The sequence below is a fragment of the Rhipicephalus sanguineus genome, chromosome 2 (assembly GCF_013339695.2).
Source record: "Rhipicephalus sanguineus isolate Rsan-2018 chromosome 2, BIME_Rsan_1.4, whole genome shotgun sequence".
In the NCBI taxonomy this organism is placed as follows: Eukaryota; Metazoa; Arthropoda; class Arachnida; order Ixodida; family Ixodidae; genus Rhipicephalus; species Rhipicephalus sanguineus.
This window is the reverse complement of record NC_051177.1, coordinates 92,617,049-92,638,599: the sequence shown is the minus strand read 5'-3', so window position 1 is coordinate 92,638,599 and position 21,551 is coordinate 92,617,049. Positions and strand designations below refer to the sequence as shown.

General features: G+C 47.9%; 1 protein-coding gene across 1 annotated transcript in view; it reads right to left on the bottom strand.

Annotated features, from left to right (window-relative positions):
* Positions 1-20,242, bottom strand: part of LOC119383388 (solute carrier organic anion transporter family member 4A1-like) — an 86,173-nt gene extending 65,931 nt beyond the window's left edge. The window contains 1 exon segment of the mRNA XM_037651488.2: positions 19,535-20,242. The gene's annotated coding sequence lies outside the window, so the exon portion shown is untranslated.
* Between the last annotated feature and the right edge of the window lie 1,309 nt (positions 20,243-21,551).

Genomic DNA, 21,551 nt, shown 5'->3' with positions numbered 1-21,551 from the left:
TACCGTGCCTGGACTCCTACGTTCTTCTTGCATGGCTTCGTAATAGCCAAATGCCTCGGATGCGTGCAGAAACGAGATTAATAAGCGCAAGTGGCCGAGCCTGCACAGCAGAATGCGCGATGACAGCGTGTTTGCTCCGGGAATAAACGAGGGAAGAAATATGGCTGCTACGCGGTCGTTTGTTTATTGCCGTCTTCGTTACACTGTGTTCTTTCAGTAGTGCGTGCGTGAAGGAACTGCCTGTACGTCCTACGCATTCACGAAGGGGAGAAAAGAAAGAAATACGTTTATTTACGAGAAGGGGCTTTCTTAAAACAAGTTACGCGGAAAACACAAAGTTAGTGCTTGTTTGCCAGATGCCTTATCCCAAACACGCGTCCCACACACGTGACCCTGGCGGTTGAAAAGACGTTACACGTCCACCGCCAAGGCCGCGAGCCGTGCTTGCTAATTTTGCGCACACATAGAGCATACAATGTGCACAAAGGTGGACTAGGGGATGGACGCTGCGGTAGCTACATGTGCATGAGGAGGACGTGGGTGCGACTCATCATCTATACGGCTAATTGTCTCTTCATATACCGTCAGTTACCGCATGGTTATATTATACTCATGTTAGAAGTAGTGAATTTACCCTGTGCTTCCTTCGTATTCATTGTCAGTGTTCTTCGTAGTGTTGTAAATGATAAAAAAAAAAAATATCGAGCACACAAAGTCTCCTCATTCTTTTTTTTTTATAATTATATGTTGTGTAGGAGATGTTGGCACTCCTTTTCACAGGTAACAGAGTTCGTGAAAGTCACAGCAATAACAAAAAAATACATATAATAGCACCTATAGAGGCAGTTCACTTAAGTTAGTTAGTCAAGCCATAAAAAATGACATAAGCACGAAGTCCATTCACACAGGGGCACGTAAAACAACACAAAATACAGTCCAGTCACACAGCGCTACAGTTTTATACCTTTCAGTTAAGTGCGGAGTGCACGGAATATATGTGAAAATCCTTGAATACACATCCTATACGCTTACGCAGATTGTAACAGAGCGCAGACCGCGGAAATCTTAGAAACGGACATGGATTGCGGCACAATGCTGCGACCAAGTGGATGATAAACGTTCCGCTCATACATCGCAGCAAGAACACCGCTGCTTAGCCGCCGTGCTATAGCTAAGCAGGATAAGGTGTCGCACTGATAAGCTTGACGACGCGGTTTCGATTTCCAGCGAACGCGCGGCCACATTTCGATGGGGGAGCAATGCAATTATAACGGTGTCACACGGGCACTTCTGATCACGATCAGGGCCGATCCGGATCGCACTTCTTGATCGCGATAACAAGTTGGTCGCTGCTACACGGTACAGCTTATTCCGGATCAAGTTTGGTGCAGACATCAGCCAAATCGCGATGCCCAGATAGCGATCGTCTTGATCGCGATTAAATGTGACCGTGTAGTGGCACCTTATCCGGATCGAGCCTAATCCTGATCGGCCCTGATCGCGATCAAAAGTGCCCGTGTGACAGCGGTATAACACACGTTTAGACTTAGGTGCATGTCAGAAAACTTCCAGTGGTCAAAATTAATTCGAGGCCCCCGTCACGGCGGGCCTCATAATTATATCGTTGAGCTGGAAAGGAATACCCCAGAAATTAACACTACTGCTCTTCTTTGTCTTTCCTTATCTTTTTTTTCTTTTTGCATGTGGCATATATGCATGGTATTTCTTGATGGACTTCTACTTCCTTTGACGCTATATCCGGCCATTCGCTCACTCGCATTGCACGGAAACTAGGAATGCGAAAACTGTAATGTGTAAAACACAGCGCGCGATGCGACAGTTCATCATTACTTTGTCAAGGTGTCTTGCGTTGAGCCACGACCTTTCGGTCCTGGAACTGGTCTACTGGGCACAGACTATAGGCTCCACACTTTAAAAATCGTTTTCAATCCTAACTGCACTATTTTCAATACTAACAAGCTACATACGCGTACAATCAACGCAGCATACCCCAAACGCAAAGGATATACACGCACGCAGTTTTCCTTATCTGCTTCCTTCTAAGCGAACAGAGACATCAGGCGAACGCTGATAATGCCGGACTGAATGAACGCGCGTCGGACCGCGTGATAACACGCGGCGCGACACACTTTCAAAGATTCGAACAAGTGGAGCGGCAAAGGAAAGCTATAGGTGATAAATGCTGCGACGCCTTTCTTGATCCTCCTGATACAACGCCGCACCACCACTTCAATGCTCCTCTTGAACATTAAAGTATATATACTCACTTTATCGCAACACAGAAGAAAGAAAAGCATGATAAGCTCGGCCAATGAACGTGGCGCCTGGAGTTCCCTTCTTGACCAATCAAGGTTCCGAACTCATTCCAGCACGTTCTTATGCTTATATCTGCCATCTGCATCGCGAGCTGTATGCGACGGCTCGGATCACTCAATCGACGCAATGCCTGCGTATATACGATGCCTTCGTTTGTGAGCTAAGCCGCCGTTGTCATGTGACCATGGCAGATCAGGCGTGGCGTGGTGAACACGTGGCTCCGCGCGATGTCCTTAGGTCTCCTTCTCGGTTCATATCGCGCTATACCGTGTGCACTCGCGTAAAAGCAGCGCGCGCATAAATTACTCCTCCTCCCCCTTTTCGCCTCTCACCGCTTTGCTCCTTGTAACACACAGTGCAGGGTAGCCTACCGGGCTCAGCCCTGGTTAACCTCCCCGCCTTTCTTTTATTCTTATTCTCTCTCTCTCTCTCATAGCTATAAATATAGGAATATCTCGAGCTGTTGCAAGAATCTAAAGCAGAATCGCTAATGAAAATAGCGGACAGCCGTTTTGTGAGACAACGATAAACACAGTCTGGAAATTTCGATCGGATATGAGCCATTAAGGAACATCAATTCGCTGCGTACTTTTCAGAATCGTTCATTACAAAGCTACAAGAGTTTGTACAGAACATTATACCTTCGTGCTGAAAAACGCATGAGAACCAAAAATAGAGAAAGCTTTATAATAAAAACTGCACAGAGTAATTCCAAAAGTTGTAGTCTTGGCATTGAAATACCAATTTAAGCATAGGCGTGCACAAGGAGATGACAAGGAGGAGGGGGAGCCCCCCCCCCCTTATCGTCTAAAGGGGGCGCCAAAGTCTGCTCCATACCTTTACTGGACCTGCCCCGTGATTGGGTAATGTTGTGAGAAACCCGTCATCACTTCATTTTCACTTTTGCATTCATTCCCAAGCTCGTTTTCTTTCAGACGCGACCAACGGGTGTGTGAAATGTCACCAGCACCCCCCCCCCCCCCCCGCCCTGATGGACAACCCTGCGCATGCCTATGGATTTGAATAATAGAGTGAAAAACTAAAAAGTGACAAAAAACAGTAAATGATAAGGCGCATAAACAAGCGCTTCCACACACGCAGGATCATAAAGTCAAAATTTATGAAATCTTTTCATGAACTCTTGTGGGCTTAAAGCGGGGAAACGCATCGCCTCCGTTACGAACACGTTTCGCTGGCTGAGGGCATAATCTATTTACACTTAACTTGTGGCAAACTTTCCTAATACGCCAATGATTTCAGAATTCAAGCGCGGCATTTGTACGAGTGCATGCGGCACACCCCGTCACAGAAGAGCCTCACGCGACACGTCGCGATCGCGTCATGCAAACGAAGAGGCGAATGCGAGAAGGACGGTCGTCCTCGAACGTACGCGGCAGTTCCAAAAGAAGACGCCGAGGGCTTCTCCTCCACGCTGGATCAAATTGCGCGGATCTGGCGTTACGGAAGCTGCTCGGATATATAGAGCCTGCCCAGTAGAACAAGGGAGAGGCGAACAGGGTGTGATTTATTGCGGCCCAGCACCGCTGTTGCCGAGGTCGCTCGCTGCCTTCTGATTGATCGCGGCTGTCGCGCTACCCGACCCACAGCTGGTTCCACTGAGCCGTCCTATCTATATGCAGGACCTGCACAGCAGGGAATTGCGCGGCCGGTACACTAGCGAAGTTGGACGGACGTTGACAAGGGTTAAACTAGACGAACTATGGGTGTGGGATAGCATAGTAGGATCAGTAGTATAGTTGTAGCGGTAGTTATAATAATAATAATAATAATAATAATAATAATAATAATAATAATAATAATAATAATAATAATAATAATAATAATAATAATAATAATTGCTGGTGTTTTACGCGCCAAAACTGATTGGTTATGAGGCACGCCGTAGTCGAGCGCTTCGGAAACTTGAAATTTCGACCACCTGGGGTACTCCAACGTGCAGCTAAACCTGAGTACATGGTCCTCCAACATTTCCGCCTCCATCGACAATGCGACCACCGCGGCCGGAATTGAACCCGCGGCCTTCGGTTCAGCAGGCGAGCACCGTAACCATAACAGTAGTAGTAGTAGCAGCAGTAGAAGTAGCAGTAGTAGTGATTTGTGGGGCTTTACGCGCCAAAATTACGATATGATGATGAGGCACGCCGTAGTGGCGGGCTTCAGAAATTTCAAGCACCCTATACGTGGGACTGAGCTGGGTGCGTGACCCAGTTGCGTTCCCCAGGACCTCATGAAGTTGTTTTCAATTCAATTCAATTGATCTTGTGTTCTTTAACGTGCACTAACATGGGCCTCCATAGCATTTCGCCTCCACCGAAATGCGACCGCCGCGGCCGGGGTCGAACCCGCGACCTTCGGTGCAGCAGCCGAGCACCGTAACCCATGTACCACCGCGGCGGGCGTAGTGGTAGTAATAACAAGTGCAAATTGTGATGCATAAGATAAGTGCAACGGTCGATGACGGGATGAATAGGTGTAAGGAGCTCTGGTCATAGTGTATTATAAGGTAGTGATGACACTCCAGATGCACATTCCTATCGTTGGTATAGTGCACGTCACTTCGGGCGATGAATTCATGGGTGCGTTTCTGTCATTATATAGAGTTGGATCGCTTTCTGATTGTCCTATCTACGCACGCGAAAATATCAACAATACTGTACCGGACCACAAAGCGCCTTCATCGTGCACGCTTCCGTTTCGAGGTTTGACCAATCGGCGCTTGCTGGGAGATTCCATATTACCGGTCTTCCGCGCTTTCATCAAGCTCTTCTCGAAAAGCGTCGGAACATGAATCAGTCTGTCCATAAAAAGCGAACGGCGCAACCCGAGAACATATGTGTACTGATAAAGCAAGACAAAAAAGAGAGAGAGAGAGAGAGAGAGAGAGAGAGATGGAACTCTTTCAGCCAAGCGGTACAATGTTTTGCACCACGATATGGAAAAGAAGGAGGAGCGAACAGAGGCGTGATTCATAGATCCGTAGATAGCAATACCGCGCGTTTACCATGAAGGACCTAATGGCACTCGAATGTGCTACGATGCGTCATGTTGGTCACCACTCATTAACCCGCGGAGCACAGCATTCTACGCGGCGCACGTTCGCAAAAGCGAACGGGCCCGCCGACAAGAACATTAGGACGACAAACGTAGCGCAGTGATTACGTCATGCAATCGAAATTAGAGAGCCGTGCGGTCCGTCATTCGGCGGAAAAACCGTCGCTGCGTTATATAACCCCACCGGCCGGGCAGGAGCCCACGTGGCGTACGAAACGCAACACGCGCCGCGGTACAGTGTGTACAGGTCTCCGTCGGAGAGAAGGATAATCAATGCCGCTGTCGACGTGAGGTCGTTCCTTCTACGGCCACACCCGCTTACGCCGGCACCGCGTACGGCATGGGCCTCTTTGAGCGTCCCGCGCCACAGGCACGCATACTTGAAAGCCGCGTTTGTTTCTGGCTGCTCGAGCGTGTAGCTTCACCGCTTGTCTCGCATGCAGACTGGCAGTGCGCAGAAGCAGCTTTGTCCCGTCAGACTTTTCATAGGGACTGGTTAACGAAACACGGTGACGTATTGTTTGCGCCGCGATGCATGACGGTCTGGTTGTGATACCCTATAAACAGGGCGATAAAGAGTCGGTAGATTAAACTGGGCATTACGTAAATAACTGTGGTCACTCGTACGAATACTTCTTTTCACGTAGTTATAACACTACGCGACAATAATAGTTGGCGTCTCACGTCCCAAAACCACGATATGATGAGAGACGCAATAGTGGAAGGCTCCGGAAATTTCGACCACCTGGGGTGCTCTTAACGAGCACCTAGATCTAAGCAAACGGGCCTCTAGCATTTTGCCTCCGTCGAAATGCGGCCGCCGCCACAGGGATTCGATCCCGCGACCTTCTGGTCAGCAGTCCAGCACCATAACCACTAGAACGCCGCGGCGGGTTACGAAGTTGCACTGAAACAGCCGTACCGACTCCTGGACGCTGCTGATTACTCATAGGGGAATGTTGCTTAGAAGGAATAACTTTATTGGTCCAATCTTTGCTCACTATAGTATGCTAAAACGTTGGTCTTAAGAAGTCCGTGAACACTTATAGAACATATGAATATAACATAGGTAAGTTTTTGTGAAGGGCGAGCGCTGTGCAAGGTGAGCTCGTAATGTGAGGTGCTGCTCGGAACTGTAACAAAATGCAGTGATATCAAAGCACAACCATTTGTGCCTTACCTTTGACGGATAAGTGAGCCCCGTAAAGTCACGCGATGAGCGTTGACACTATACGGCGACGAGCCTGTGCTGTACTTCACAGCAAACAGCGGTGACGCACAAGGATGATGCGTAAACAGGGCTACGGCTTCATAAAGCGTTTGCATAAACGTAAACACGACGTGTTTCTGAATACCAACTCTGTTTGCGTGCACATGCGACACACGAACGTTCTTTGCCCCTCGACCCCCAAGGCGGTCGAACACACGCGTACTTTGCATATGGTGTGCGCGTATAACATCGTAAAGGACGGTATACTTTATGAAATAAACTTCTGCCACATCAGTCGTATATTGGTGTTATAATACCAACTTATTAAACCCATGGCTATCGGAACTACCAAGTACCAGCTGCTTTTCACACCTAGCAGGTCGAGTCTCTTCCCGTTTGTTTTATTAAACTCTACATCGACGGTAGAGATGTGCCTCGATATGCAAGTAAACGAAGAAGAAAGAATGAGTCTGTAGATCGACCTAATTATGTCCAGACCCATTCTGAGGTTCAAATTACAAGGAGAAGCAAGGGAGCAAGCGGGGGCTGGTACTGTCGAAGCGGGCAAGCTTAGAGCCAGCAATACATCAGGGCCAAAACAAGAAAGCCCTATCCGTTCACTTGCCGTCGTCGAAATTGCGATAATTTATTATTATTTTTGTTTATTGCGCTCCGCAAACGCACGACCCCCCGAGAGGATCATCTATTCAGACGAGGAAAGAGCACCAAGAGGTCCGGTTCGTTCCCCTTGTGGCATCCTATGGAGGCCCCTTAAATGAATGGCGATGCTTCGCGCCCGCACCAGCGAAAGGCGGTTTCGCGTTGTGCGCCATGTTGCCGTGCAACGTTTTTCTATACGAGGGAAGAAGAAACGTGATTATCCGGTTTGTTAACACCACAACGCCCATCGTATGCTTTACACGCTAAAAACAGTCGTACCCTGTCGGGAGTCTTTCTGTCGCTCAATCGTCACCTGGCTTGCTTGCGTTTCGTTTCTTGAAAACGCTGCACTTGCTATATAGATTCCCGCCAAGAATACCACGTCACGCTGAGAGCGCGCGGGTCGTTTGTGACCTGAAAGTACCAGGCGCGAGGAAAGGCACACGAGCTAGGTGACGATTAGAGCTGTGTGACAGAAATACGATCCGGAGGGTGTAATTGAGGATGAAGATGCTGTCACTGACGAATAATAATAATAATAATAATAATAATAATAATAATAATAATAAATAATAATAATAATAATAATAATATGTGGGGTTTAACGTCCCAAAACCACGATATGATTATGAGAGACGCCGTAGTGGAGGGCTCCGGAAATTTAGACCACCTGGGGTTCTTTAACGTGCACCTAAATGTAAGTACACGGGCCTCAAACATTCTCGCCTCCATCGAAAATGCGGCCGCCGCGGCCGGGATTCGATCCCGCGACCTGCAGGTCAACACTCGAGCGCCATAACCGCTAGACCACCATGGTGGGTAAAGACAATCAACGTTTCCTTGTTTGACAAATGCCCTACTGCTCGACAAGTCACCGGTATGCTTTGACTGGCGCCCTGTGTTATCTGTAAGAATCCTTTTCTCTTTGATCTATTCGCTTTCTTATCATCTTACAAGGGAATGCGTCGCTCAAGCCAACGGTTCGACAAGTCGTCGTGTCCTCTAGATACAGCAACTGAAGTTGCTGTCTTTAAGAAGACAAGACCACTTTAAGAAGAAAAGACAACCCCTGTTCAAGAATATTCATCCCTTCAAGCTTCCGCCTTTTGCTCAACTTTTGGTTTTTTTTTTTGGACTTTCTATCATCCACTGTTCATGAACAGTCGATGCCGATCACAAGGTATAGGCCGAGCGTCGCTCGAAAATCTGGCTAAGCGCGCAACAGAACAACATTGGAACATGAGTGTTACGTTATCCTGTCTCTGGATTTGCTTGCACGCGCCCATGCGTGCCTATCCACCGTTCATAATCTCGGACTGAGAGGAAAACACATAACCTGTGGCGCCGGAATGTGCGACAGATAAGGAATGACCTCGGATTGCATACGCCAGATACGATCGAGAGGGCCACTGACAGACCTTTCGACCTGCATGCTATCGCAACAGCACGACGCGTCTCGATCGACGTCGAATCGGCCTGCGACGCCGAGCGAGACGCGGGTCCGTTTCAGTTTCTACGCCTTAAGATGCTCATGAGTAAGTCGCTATCCTCCACTAGCGATAAGAGTATGCGCGGCCGTCTGTAACTCTCGAGATCAAAGGGCACATCGTTCTCGGTTCTACTTCATGGTTCCGGATGCTGAGAAACTGAGGGCCGTAGTGCAGATACCCATTTGTGCAATGGAGGAGGAGGAGAGGGGGGGGGGGAGGGGTTGTCTTCTTGCAGCGCTCGTGGACAGACGACGTGGGCGATCTCGAGTTACGCTATATATATTATAGCTGTAGGAGCCCTCCACGCGTAAGGAATTAAAACACGATGAGCGCCAGTTCTCGAAACGAGCACTTCCACCTTATCACTTATCGCAGCGCCAGCAAAATGACGAGCTTTTACAAACATGTTTTATATCGACAGCAGTAAAGTAACTGGGACAGCAATGGAAGTAAAAAAAAAAATGCGCCTTACGTAACATGGCTTTTATGTACACTACCTCCTTGCGGCAGGTCTGGACACCTGAAGTATCTGCTGCGTTCCTACACAGTCTTTTCGTTGACGAGTGCTCAAAGTATAGCCTGACGAGTGCTCGCGGAGGCCACGCTCTGAGCATAAGGTATTTAGCACTAACATCGCTAGAAGGAACCCTGGCGCTGCGATGGTTAGGACGCCACGGAACACGCGAATTTGTCAGATTTGTGCGATTGTGACTTAGACGTACATTCCTGTGACTTTATTTACTACGTTTAATCTACCTTTGTTCTCTTAAATTAAGAAGCTATTGTTTCCTTTTTTTAACGCAGTAGACAGCAGGGCTCCGCGCACATATGCGAAGTTATTGCGTATTCTTTCAGCTATAACGCAATGCTTAGTTAGACCTGATCCCTTTTCAAGGTCACAAAGTCATTTAAAACAAAAGGACCACATTTCAGGCAAAATAATGCGCTATCCATTATTCCCATACTAAATGAACAGTCATGCTATGCAGTCTCCACAGACACTAGCCCCGGATTTCCTTAGATATGGCAATATTTCTTGTATGAAATTCTCCATGACCCCAAGCTCATCGCCACGTTTCAACGTCATGCCATTCCGGTTGACGCGCAAGTAATGCTGCAGCTAAACATTGGTCCACATATGTTACAGCGTAGGCATGCGCACAGGTGGCGCGGGTGGGCAGGGTCTTCCTAACACGCCCCCCTCCCCCCCCCCCCCACTCCCAATGCCTCTTTTTTCACTGCGTTCTGGTCGTAAGGGTTGTGAACGTAAGAGGGGGGGGGGGGCGCTCCGGTGAAACGTCGCCCCGCTCCTAATGAAGATCCCTGCGTTTGAAGAACTGTGCGCAGTACTCACCCTGTGAAGTCGGGCTAACCGTGAAGTGATAAGTGTTCTTACGCAACACAGATCTGTCATTGTTGTGATCAAAATTTGAAATTCGTTTGTGCAAGGTTACTTGCAGCACTAACCACAAAATGCAGGTCTAATTAGGACTTCTAAGGTATGCGGCCCAAGGCGTGGGGGGGGTGCGTGCCCCCCCCCCCTCCCGCTTTCCCATCCCCTTGGACAAGCAGAGCAAGGGGAGGGGAGAGAGTGCCTCCCCTGCCTTCCCGTAACTGAAGCCTATGGTTCCGTTTCCTTCTCGCACTTTGCACACAGACGAAAGCAACTCTTCTCACCAGTTTTCAGGCAAGCAACGGTTCTCTTTCTGTACGTGGCATGCAGCGATCATGCTTACAGAGGCGCACAATAGGCTACTAGAACAATAATCAATGGGGTATATACAATGATGGAAACATAAGCGCTGAGAATGCGGCGGTGAAATACAATACTATATAGGACATGTTGACATTCACCGTAACACGTGAGCTTGGTTCGTCCGAGAATATTCCAAGCTTTTGCGGCCGCCAGATATCGCGAGGCGCGTCGGCGCAGCGTATTATCTGCCTGTACCGCATGTATCGCATGGATCGCATGAGAGATGACGCCACTGTGATGGCTTTTAACGCGCCAATTTGTCCGAAGTTCTGTAAGTAATATTTCGTCTCAGTGTTCGGCTGACGAACGCACGGCTTCTTTTGCAGACTCTCTACAAGTGTAGTAGCACTACATTGGCATACTTTCGCATCGAAGTTTGAAGTTCGAGTGCACGACACGACTCATGGATTTTCGCACTCGGCAACGACTTGGCTGTTTTGCACCAAAAGCGCAACTAAGAAAGCTCCTTGTTCTTAAGAGGGCTGGTTTGCTGGGCGAGTTGGCACTGCATTCTTGCATCTTATGTTCTGCAAGCCGACTTCAGAGAAAACTGATTCAGTGCTTCTCTACCTCGTAGATGACGTAACATATAGCACGTTCTGGAACAGTAACTTTATCAGAGGGCCTATACACATACGTCGTGCTTAGTGCCTGCCGTCATTGCTTAGTGGTCACGACGTAGCGCGCAGTTCAGCTTGAGGTCGCGTCTTCGATTCAGGCGCCGCTGCCGCCTTTCGATGAAGACTAATAGCGAATTCGGTCATGCAGTTATAGGTCGATTTAGAAATTAATTATGCCAAGTCAGCAAGAGCGCTTAACTTCAACCGGAGTGACAAGTACACTATAGGCACATTGCCAATAAATTCATGACGCTAAGTGCAGTGTACTACGGAATATTCACGAGCACAGCCTTATATTGGTTAAAATCTTGCCCATATTCAAATGCCTAGGAAGTTTTTTGTTGTTGTTTTTTTTTCCTAGAAATTCTGACGTACTCTTCCTCAGAAGAAAAAAACGCAGCAAGTTTGCTGACCGTAACATTATAGCTTTTATTACTTGTCACAACTTGGACATTTAATAAAGCTAAAGTTGTGATACCACATTACTCGCGTTTTAAGAATCAATAATAATGCGATGGACGCGTCAAAGGGAGGCTCTACATCGTATCAAATACTCAACCAGTAAAGGTCTCCGCAATTCTTTTCACAACTCGGTATCTGCAAAGCGTGCCCTAAGTTGCGGCATTATTCACTTCAGCCTTCTATACTGGAGCAGAATGATTCGAATGTGTGAGAAACGATGACCTTGACGGTCAAAGGCGTTCAAGTATACATTCAACGTCATTGTTACCTTATCGTGATGTCATGCCTTATAGGCGCATCATGGCTGCGAGAGCCGGAAACATCTCACTTCCTTTTTCCGTTCTTGCTCACTCGCGGTGACGTCATCCCCCTTCTGCTCAACTTGTATACTTCCATGGGCGTAGATGTTCCGCACACTTTGACGCGGTTTATAGGAGTGATATCGCGCTAACGTTTATTTTTCCAAGGCCGCCGCGCCACGTACATTCAAGCAAGCAATCTGTCCGCTCAATGGAGCGCTCGAAAGGGCATTGCCTCCGAAGTCATTGCGCTTTGAAACTTTGTATCCGCGAAACTGCCGTGTGGATATCTATTGGAAACATACAGTGCGATGTACGGAAATAAAAGGGAGACCAGTGTTCAGGGGGGATCTTTTTTTTTTTCTTTGTCATCTTTTATCTCCCATTCAACAAGCTGGCTGTGCGATTGTGACAAGAATAGGACGTACGGCGAGAGGAAGGGGGTCAGCGTGAAGAGTATGCTTGCAGATGAATCAAAATGAATGTGTTGCATTACCTTCTTTTTGCGTGTACCCGGTAGTTTGTACTTCTTTGTGGTTTTGCTACGAGCGTGAGCGTATTCTTCACGTTTCAACGCAATGTACGCGACATCTGTACTACGGCCGCTGAATGAAAAAGCGCTGTGTCTGTACTGCCAACAGAGCTGAAATCGGGAGCGCTGACAACATACAGACGTTGCGGAGGCGTTATCATACCCTTCACTCTTACACGAGTACTCCGTTTCCGGAGGACAAAAAAAAAAAAAAAAAAAAAAAACGAAACGGACAAGTCCAAATCATGACCGATGTTTCGGCATGTGCGTTCGGAAGGTACCAAATATTAATGTGGCTGATTTTAAATTTGCCCTGTATAATGCGTCGGCCATTTATGAGAAAAAGAGCGGCGCCGCTTTTTTTTTTTTCATAACGAGTTATAGCTGACATAGAAGGAAACAGTTAAACGCAACAAGTGCACATCCGCGTCGATACCAGTAAGCTTTTTTTTTATGCAGCAGGAGAAAGGGGGAGGCGGGGGAGGAGTCGCAGAGACAGGGAGGCCAGAGGTCTGTTCTGTCTCCCGCCCACCGGACTGGGGACACGCAAGACCATCATTTAGGTATAATGTCTGCAGCTTCCTCATTACTGAAAAGCCTTCCTTCGTCCACCGTTTTCTCTCTTCCTGTCAAAGAATACCCTTTCGATGCTCGTGCCTGCTTCGTAGAAGTGTTTTGTTTTATTCGCTACTGAATGCACAGGGCACAGCCGTCACCTATCCTTCGATATCTACAAGTCTGCGAAAAGCATCACGTTGTTAAAATTTTACAAAAAGAGAGAAAACAAAGAAAAAGACTTAAGATAATATCTGGGGTTTAACGTCCCAAAACCACGATATGATTATGAGAGACGCCGTAGTGGAGGGCTCCGGAAATTTCGACCACCTGGGGTTCTTTAACGTGCACCTAAATCTAAGTACACGGGCCTCAGACATTTTCGCCTCCATCGAAAATGCAGCCGCCGCGGCCGGGATTCGATCCCGCGACCTTCGGGTCAGCAGTCGAGCGCCATAACCACTAGACCACCATGGCGGGGCAAAAAGACTTAAGAGACGCCCGTACCCATTCGAGATATTTCTATTTCTCACTCTTGCTCGAAGCCGGCGAGCTGTCCAAGAGGCGACCGCTTATCGAGAAACCCCTTGAAACAACCCTTGACGTCTACATCGAGGGCTATTCCCCGGTATTTCGATGACTCGGCTAGAGCACTCGGCCGCAACAACAGTAACGCACCATCGGCATGCGTTTGCAGCTTTTTCCCGCGGCAGCAGCTCGCATGCTTCACAGCCATTTTCTCTGACATTCTCGCTCGTAATTTTTTCTTTCTTCACAAACTCGTTCTTTGTCTTACACGTTCTCTTGGTAAAAACACTGGCAAAACGCATTCAAAGGTGACAATACGTCGCCAGTTAAGACGAGTCAACACAAAAGCTCACGATCTTGCATTTAGTCATGACAGTCGCAGTGAGAATATCAGTGCACGAGCTAAGTTCTTTGTGAAAACAAAAATGAAGAATATGAAGAGCGCCCACTACATGCCGCGACAGCTCATGCGGCGAAAGAAACGCAATGTCGCGACGGAAGGTCGTATATATTTGAACAGCTGGCGGCAAGGCCACACGCCATTATTCCAAAACGATGCTTTCAAGGAAGCACACCGTTCTATATTTTCGCCAGTCTTCAAATGCGCCACTGATGCGCAGGCAGACACCGTTGCGCTAGCCTACATAGCTAAACGACGAAATTGCCCGCGATGAAGGCTCTCTGCCATTACAATGATCCTTTCGAATGTGCCCTCGGCGGCACTGGCTCCGTATGCGTTGCGACGCTTGGACGGCATCAGTTCGAGAACGATGCCATCTCTTCGAAATCAGGTCGACGAACGCTATTGAGAGGAGGACAGGCGGCACCCTCCCACGATCCTATCACGTTATTTGAGGCGCTGAGCCGTGCTCCCAATTAGGGTTGCAGAAGTTGCGCCTTTTCCTTTCCTCAACCTCTCCTCCTCCTCCTCACGTTATTTGCGCTATAGCGGGCACGCAGAGGCCCCGTTGAGAGCTTTATCACAAAGGCGTTGCCAGTAGTGCCCGCCTGCGACATCTGGTTGCGCGATCCTCTCGCGTCACCGGTGAACTGACCGCGCGAGGGAATATCAGGAAGTTCGGCGCCCTCACTTAACGCCATTCGAGAGATTTCGATTAAGGGACGCATTATGGTTGCGTTCTGCTTGAGTACTCAAGCAACTTTGTTCTCAGCGAAGCCACAACAAACTTTGGGGTTTCGGGTGCGCATGCAGCTTTTTGTCACCTAATCATCTCTGTATTATCTGGATAAACGTTTGGGCTATCTGGCGACGCTTCAACTTCAGTCGCCGCAGATGCTGAGTGGATATACAGGGTGTCTTAGCTATCACGCAGCACGATTTAAAAAAAAGAGGAACGGCGTTACGCGAATCAAACCTACAGCATATTGTTCCTAGTACACTAGAGTAGCCACTGCTATTTTTTTCGTCAATGAGGTTTAATTAATTAGTCATAATTATATTTCTAACTCGGCAAGTACTCGCCTAATTGTCAAAATGTCAATGAGGCGTATGTAGGCATGTTCAAATGGCATTTAACTGCGCTACTTTCAACAACGTGCTAATTGCGCGCTCATTTTTTCCGCTTGATTAAGAAAGCCCGCGAAATATGAAGTGACACGTGACTAGAGTGTTGCGCGCATCGGGAACCAGCGCCCTCAAACAGGCTCCCTATGAGGTAGACAGTATCAAGGAAAAAATGCAGAAAGAAAAAAAAACGCATCGCCCTATCTGCCACTCCCCGGCCTAGAAACGCACCGCTTGGTTTTACAGAGTCAGGCCGTAATCAGAACACCTGCCGCGTTATCAATGAGAACAGTCGGCCGTGAGATATGGATGATTGCGGCGTACTATCGAACGGATTGAATCCCAGCGAAATTGCACGCATATCGCTGGCGCCCGACCTGTACCCTTGCCAAAATGCGGAACGCTGTCTTTCGCAACAGGCAACAGGCAAAGCGGTTGTTTGCAGTAAGCTTATCTGAGGGCGCTGGTTTCCTTTGCGGGTGGGAGCGTAGTCACGTGTTATTTTTCATATTTAGCGGGCTTTGTTTATCAGCCGGAAAAAATGAGCGCGCAATTAGCACGTTGTTGAAAGTAGCGCAGTTAGATGCCATTTGAACATGCCTACATACGCCTCATTGACATTTTGACAATTAGGCGAGTACTTGTCGAGTTAGAAATATAATTATGACTAATTAATTAAACCTCATTAACGAAGAAAATAACAGTGGCTACTCTAGTGTACTGTAGGTTTGATTCGCGTAACGCCGTTCCTCTTTTTTTTAAATCGTGCTGCGTGATAGCTGGGACACCCTGTATATACTTTATATGCTGTCTTGTGATGAGCCTGAGGTCGCGCACTCGATAGTTGTTAACGGCTGCTGCATTTCAGAAGGAGTGTGCAATATGACAGACCAACCGTATCTATACACGCTTCATAATACGGTGTTTCGACATGCCCAAGTATAGCGTGCGAATGTTCAATTAATCAATGAATTAGTCAAATATATTTCTTGGTTGGTTTAAGTACGCAAAAGTAACCCTCGAACACAAGTTCTACGAGCGAATCAACTACAAGTTATATGGCTGTACACCTTGGCCGGAACTGAAATCAATTTTATTGCATTTTTCTCGCTAAGCGCAGAATGGTTTTGCTTCCGGGGTGTGAACGCGGAAGCATACAGATCATATATCCTTACTGCAAATGTATAGGGTAGTGGCCAGACTGAAAGCGCTAGAATACATAGTGTACGTATACATGTCGACGCTTGTCGCTACTCCACCAAAATGTCAACTTGCTCCTGTGTCTCGAGTTGATATGACTGTGTCCATACTCCGGAACTCATTTGGCTTGCGCAAAGTGTTGAGAGTTATTAACAGGTGACGTCGCACTGCAAACATTCGGGTCTGATTGCTACAACGACGATTGTATTTTCTGCATGCAGCACTGCACCTGTCCATATGCTAATAATTCTTCGCTAGTTTCAGAATGGTCGCAAAACACTATATACACTGATACTCGAACTTAAACATGTAATATAGTGTTCACGCTAAAAGTACCCTGCGTAACTTATCGCCAATACTGTTCCTATTTAGAGTGAACTGTTGTTCTTAATATCTGTGGGCGGTAACTTTTCAACACGCTTACTGATTTCAACACTAATATATAGCACAAGGGTTCTTAGGTGGGGTAGTCGGTTCATGAACATTTGGGCAGAACAGAACAGAAAACGGGACGAACAGCACAGAGAACACATCGCTGTATCCCGTGCGCTCTTCGTCCCGTTTTCTGCGCTGTTCTGCCACTAATCATAGTGTCCCCGTTGCATATACGGTTCGCAGATCAGCGTTACCAGGGTAACGCTGCAGTGATTGTAAGGGCTTAAAATCACTGCACTACACACACTGGTATTAAAGTTCAGCGAGTATATACCGCATGTACTCTCTATATACTTGAGAAAGCGAAGGTAGCCCACTCTCACTCCACTTCGTCAACGTGGGATGTAACTTAGCTGCTGCAACATGAGCGATTTCATCTCTGCCTGCGTGGGCGGCTGCTACTGACTAAACAGCGGCGCTGCAGACGGTATAATGTCGACATCAAAGCTGCGCGTTAAGAAACTGAAGTCACCGTCGGCATAAGGAAAACCCGTTTATGCGCCACTAATGAGTCTCCTTGAATATTCTCGGAATCATCTACCCTCCCTCATTAAGGCCCACGTAGTGTGTGCAAACGGTGGTCGCGTAACTATGCAGACGTGCTCAGGCGCACGGAGTCTTCTGCTCAAGGCACTCCCAGTCTCGAACGCATCTGTCCGCGGCGTGTGCTCGGGGGGCATTCGTTGTCTATGCTTGAGCGCACACTTTCGTCTAGGGTGTTCGGGACGAATTTTGTGTTTCAGAGCGCGAACACGCCGGTACGCCGGGGTGGCGATATGCTAACGAGAAAGGTGTCAGACATAGGGCGCCCGATATCACGAATACAAAACAAGCAAATGTTTGCTGAAAGTCGCGCGTTATCGTCACCAAGCGATTGAATGTATAGTATGAACCGTGGGAACGGAAGAAAAAGCGCGAGTAGGACTCAATAATTTCGGCGAACACCTGTCGCTTACACGCGCGAAGTAACACATAGCTTCCATGCGAGAACGCCGTGTGCAAAACAATTCAGGTTTGTCGTGGTTCAAGATGCGGAGACAGCGGAAGACCAAGGCTGCTTCGTTGCATTCATCATTCAGCCTAATCAAGAAGCTTCTACAGTTCTTTCTGCGTTGTCAGATGAAACTATTTTAAACAAACAAACAAACGCGAATAACCTTCCAAAGCAATCAAGAGAAAGGCCGCAATTGAGGGACTTCGGGTTAGCACTGAGATTTTTTTTGTCAGCCAAAATATGGAGGTGAAGTCTGGAATGACGTCCCGATAGGGTGGCGTGTTGAAGCTGCATTCTAGATATTCGTGACAACACTGCAGTACTCAAAATACAGTTAACGACGCTTTTCGTCGTTTCTGACGACCAAATTGATGTTTTTCTCTTGTTTTTTTTTGTTTTTTTTTTTTGCGAACGCTGCCAATAATAAGGAGTTTAAACCACTTCCACTCGCCTGTGCATGCATCGAAATTTATATCCAGGACGATTACCTCCCATAATTGCTTCCAATTTAACTTCGAAAAGGACTAACAGCAGCGCCAGTGACGTCTTTTTTCTTTTCTCCTCCGTATTCCGTTTGCGCTGGCCGTCATGACCATGCGCAAATCACACAGTCGGGTACCGCAAGAGTGAATAGGATAGCGTACATCCTCTACTGACGGGAACGCCAGCTGTTCATTCCCCGCAGGTGCGTCTCGAACGCGAACTGCAGAGCGCATAGCAAATACCAATCGCAGCAGACAGCCGTGAATACGCGCTTTCTTTGACGGATGACGCAGCGGTCAGTGACGTGAACGAGGCACAGGTGCACTAAAGCGTAAAACGCCACGTGCGTGAACGCCTCGCTGTTCCCGCCAGGAACACAAGTATCGAGCTGGCCACGCAAGCAAATTGACGATAACCTTTAAGGAGTCATAACTATCGCATCAAAGAACAGTGCACAATATCAAAAAAAAAATAAATAAAAGTATATCACGCGGTCGATTTCGGTCTACGTGCTTTTTTATGAGTATACGAAGGTTCTGCGATTGTTCCGTCGTTCCATTACACCCCGCTGTGAAAGCAAGCCAGGCACAACCAGTTGGTAAACGTTTCTTAATTGACTTGCGAATGAAGCTCTATCGCAGTTTTTATACTTTGTTGTAATAGGCTAATTTTGTCGTTTTTCTGCCTACTCTTTAAGCTCAGCCTAGTGGTGTTACAGACGCTAGCAAGTTGCTTTATCGTTGCCTTGGAATCCTCAGTACGGCGTCATAAAGAAGAGAAGATTTCTGCATGGAAAATCGGTAGATGTAAGCAAGGAAACGGCTAATAAACTAAAGCAGACCAAAAATACGTCCTATTCTAACCTTCAAACCAGTTTTGGAATGGCCGCAGATGAACTCAGATGTGATCAGTATGTTTCGGACTTTATGCTTAAGCTCTAAAAAATGATGCACACAGCGCTCGTGACGCTCAATAAAGGGTTATCACACTTCGACCAGTTTTATATTAAAAGTACTAGATAACGTAGAAAGTACTAAAGCAGTAGTAAATCCCGAAAATGTAGAATACGTGCTTATATTTGTTCTAGAATCTGCTTAAAATTTGTGTAGTGTAAATAATTATAACAGAATCATGTTAAATTCCGAAAGAAACTGAAATCCCAGTTAAATATGGAGCAGCGGCATTGACGGCGCAGTACTAGGCGAGCGACGTCTACAAGGAAAGACCGCAAAGCGAAAGTACCACGGACAGCGACTGACCGCGAAAGCTATCCACACGCAACTTGGCGTGGTCGCCAAGGTGCAATCATATTAACCGAGAGCCAGAGTAGCAGTATGGAGGAAGAAGAGACCGAAGTTTGTCCGCTCTCCACTTACATGATCGGTCGCCGGGGGCTGGAACGTGTCCCAAATCCAGGTCAGGCCACCGCCGTTGCGCCGGTGAAGTCTAAAGCGCCGCGACGCCGGCCGGCACGCCGGCCCCAACCGCGTCGTCTCGAGCGAACACGTGGCTCGCGGCGAAGACGTCAGTCACGAGGAAAAACACAAAACTCGCCGCACCGCACGCGCGTGGGGCGGCTGTATTCACCACAATGGAGTGCGACAACGAAGAGGAAAAATAAAAAAAGTTTCTCATGCACAGTTGTAGTGTCTCGCCGCTGCGGCAGCCGGCTTCTGTCGTTTTCTTTTCTTCGTTCCCAGACGGCAAACTCGGCAGTTGTCGCGCAGCGCCGCTGCTTCTCTACGCGCTACCTGAACGCACAATCACAACCTTCCAGCACAATCGCTGCACCGCGGGGTAAGAGACGGATAACTTCGTTCGTCCATTTCACCTGTTGCAGCTGCCGGATGAAGTAGGTAGGTTGCGGAGTTCAGTTCTGGGAAGGAAGCGGTTTCTTCGGTGTTGGTCCGGCGAACGAGTTGCTGTCGTGGCGCAACAGGCCACGAGCGACGACCACTACCACCGCTGCGGCCGCAACGGCGGACCAACCCACCCGAGGAAAAAAGCGATTCTGAAAGTTGGCTCTCTCCGCCGCGTGCGTCGTCGCCGCGGCGTGCAAACGGGAGAGGGAGAAGCGCGCTACGACGACACAGCCGCCGCCTGCCCGAAAGCCCGATCGGCGTGAACCGGCGCTCGAAGCCAGGAACGGCTTGGAGAGGAGGCTGCGCCTCCTTTCCCACCCACGGAGCTCGACTTTGCTGCGGGCGCGCGTTTGTTATGTTGCCCTTTCCATCTCTGCGTTTAGGTATTTTCGCGAGTCACTCACTCTTTCTTCCTTCTCTCTCCTCCCTTTTGATAATCTCGCGCTTACGGCGGCCAGGTCGGTCCTTGCCGGAGCGCACCTAAAAAAGAAGCCGGCGCTAGTCGCGGGCGCCGAAAGACAGGGCGGGGAGCTTTGTTTGGGATAGTTCCGCCGCAGGTCCTCGGGCGAGGATGGCACGTCGCTGTGACGTCGCTTGTCACGTGACGCGAGACTATTCCGAGGAAGACGCGCGAGTTATTATTATGAGAGAGATCGCGAGGGAATGGTGTTACGTTGACAGTAGGGGCGCTCGTCGGACACTGACATAACACTGGTGGGAGCCTAATGGAGAAGGGAGAAAGAAGCAAAGGAAAATCTTCGCGACTTGGACGCTGTCCCATCATTTTCCACAGCTTGCCTGGCGCGTGATTCAGCCTAGCGGGATTTCTTTGGCTTTAAGAACTGGGAGGAAGTCTGTTCTTGCTCAGACGATGCTTATCTCGAGGGCACGCCGCTTCGTCCTTCGTGTGTCGAGTTCCTTGAACGCCGCGTGCATATAGTAATGACTTAAGTTGGGCAATGCACAAAAGTCACGTAGGCAAAGTGACAGTAACATATGTGACATCGAAAAAACTCTTTTTTATCCGATTTTGTAACATCTTTTCCATTCTCATATCTTCATGAGACTCGTATTGAGGCCAAACTTTCAATAAAGATAAATGCTACAAGAAACGAGGAAGCAAGCTTATAAACTGCATCACCACAATTTGTGGGTCAATCGTGTCATTCTAATCAGCGATTTTATTTTCCACTCGATTTTCTTATTCTCTTTTTTAAAATTCCCGTGGAAACAATTCATTTCAGGGTATATGAATAATCATCTGCATTTGTAGTACAAACGAGCGTCATTAACGAGCAAACTGCGTGACTATATATAGTATATGTTACAGATACAGATCTGTAATCCAAAAGACGATACATTTCCATATTGACCCCATTACGGAGGCCTTCAATATGGGCATACCAGTGCCACACTATTGCACGAGAAGCATAGAAAAGCGACTGTATATGCATGCAAAGAGCCTCCGATGGCCCAGCAGTGTTTCACCGAATTGCCTATTTCCTTAAAGGCGCTTATCCTTGTCGCTCTT